This window comes from Talpa occidentalis, unplaced genomic scaffold (assembly GCF_014898055.3).
Source record: "Talpa occidentalis isolate TD23 unplaced genomic scaffold, MPIMG_talOcc4v2.1 talOcc4.3, whole genome shotgun sequence".
NCBI lineage: Eukaryota > Metazoa > Chordata > Mammalia > Eulipotyphla > Talpidae > Talpa > Talpa occidentalis.
The window spans coordinates 126,091,576-126,093,320 of record NW_023603184.1 but is presented as its reverse complement, the minus strand read 5'-3'; the positions used below and the strand labels follow the sequence as shown (position 1 = coordinate 126,093,320).

At 45.5% G+C, this 1,745-nt stretch overlaps 1 non-coding gene across 1 annotated transcript; it reads right to left on the bottom strand.

The window, feature by feature from the left end:
- Positions 1-1,297: 1,297 nt before the first annotated feature.
- On the bottom strand, positions 1,298-1,406 carry LOC119256379 (U6 spliceosomal RNA). The gene has a single exon (XR_005127719.1). It is a non-coding gene; the product is annotated as a U6 spliceosomal RNA (small nuclear RNA).
- Between the last annotated feature and the right edge of the window lie 339 nt (positions 1,407-1,745).

Genomic DNA, 1,745 nt, shown 5'->3' with positions numbered 1-1,745 from the left:
ATGCAGAAGCACCACAGGCCTGTCTGCTTGACAAACAGGATTCACCAGAAGGAGGGCAAGGAGAGAGGATGGGGAATTTCTCCAGTGTCTTCCTTCTCCTTTTCGTATTGGTCGAGAGCTAAGTGAACACCCCCTCACTTCCAAGTTGCATTGTCCAGCCTCTGGGCAGCTGCCCATGAAACCAGATGCATCAGTGTGACTTTTCCATCTACGACTGGAAGTAAAGCACCATCCAGCACGGCTCATAGAAAGAGGTGTTGTCCAAGACAGAAAAAGATGAAGGTGAGCAAAGAAAGTAGAAAGAGGGCCTCGCCGGTGGCGCAGCGGTTGAGCGCTGGGTTGCGAAGCTGCCCGCAGCCTCTGCAGCGCCGGTTCGATCCCCGGCTGCTCCCCGGCCACCGGAGGAGGGTCCCACATGGCGCGCAGACCTCTCCTGCCGCCCGCTGCTCCCCTCAGCAGTGTACTTCAGGTCCCTCTGCCTGTTCTGCTCCCCGCTCTGGCTCTGGTGAATTCTCTCACCCTCCCGCGCTTCTGACTGTACCCAGTGCTTGTATAAACAAAACAAACAAACAAACAAATAAATAAATAAAATAAAACATGCCTCTATTAAAAAAAAAAAAAAAAGAAAGTAGAAAGACATGAAAAGTTTGTCCTGGAGGGTTAGACTTTAACTGGTTTCCAGCACATAGACGGGCGGATGGCAACCAAAAGAAACCACATTGGCTCACAATGGTCTCCCAAAGAAGTAATTGCTCTCTGTTTTGCAACAATCCCAGGCTGGGTAGGTTCGTCGTCATTTCTAGCAGAGCTAAAGAGAATTTTGGAGATTTCAGTGGATTTTACAGGTTTTTTTTTTTTTCAATTTCATAACTTTAATTGTGAATATTTCATCCTATCATAATCCTTCCAGATCTAAAAGTACTGGGCTCACAAACACTAACAGTGGATTAAACCTACAATGCAAATAACCTTCTTGATAATTAAAAAAAAAATTGGCTAAGTTCTTGTTAGCTCCAAATAGACCGTTGTTTTTTTTTTAAATAAATTTACTTTTATATTCCCCATACAATTGCAACCCCCTTATTTTGACCTCAATCCCTCCCCTCCCCTCGCCGCCCACAACCCCCATAGAGTGTCTCTGGTTCATAGTTTTTTGTTGATTTTGATTTTCACTTTCTTATAGTTATTCATTTTCCTGGTCCCTTATTTAAGTTTTCTAGATTCCTGCTATGAGTGATACCATCCGGTATTTTTCTTTTTCTTTCTGGCTTATTTCGCTGAGCATGATCCCTTCCAGAAAAATATGGAACGCTTCATGAATTTGCGTGTCATCCTTGCACAGGGGCCATGCTAATCTTCTCTGTATCGTTCCAATTTTTTAGTATATGTGCTGCCGAAGCGAGCACGGATTTTACAGGTATTATACACTGAATCAAGGAGAGAGAACAGGCAGAGAGGCAGCAACTTGAGCCCCCCACGGCCTCGGCCTGACACCACCCTTTTATCCTTCCCCTGTAGGCAGGTGTGTGTATTTACCTATACGCATGCCCGGTCCTCTCTAGGCCCAGATGTCCATAATTACAGATGTCTATGCCCATGCCGCCTCCCAGGCACTCTTTGCATAGGCCACTGGGGGCACCTGTAGAGGCTACTGATTGGGAGTGGAAAAAGTCTGACCAATTCATTTACCCTACATCATCATAAGCTACACATACACACAGAGTCACATTGACTCTTTTATTTCC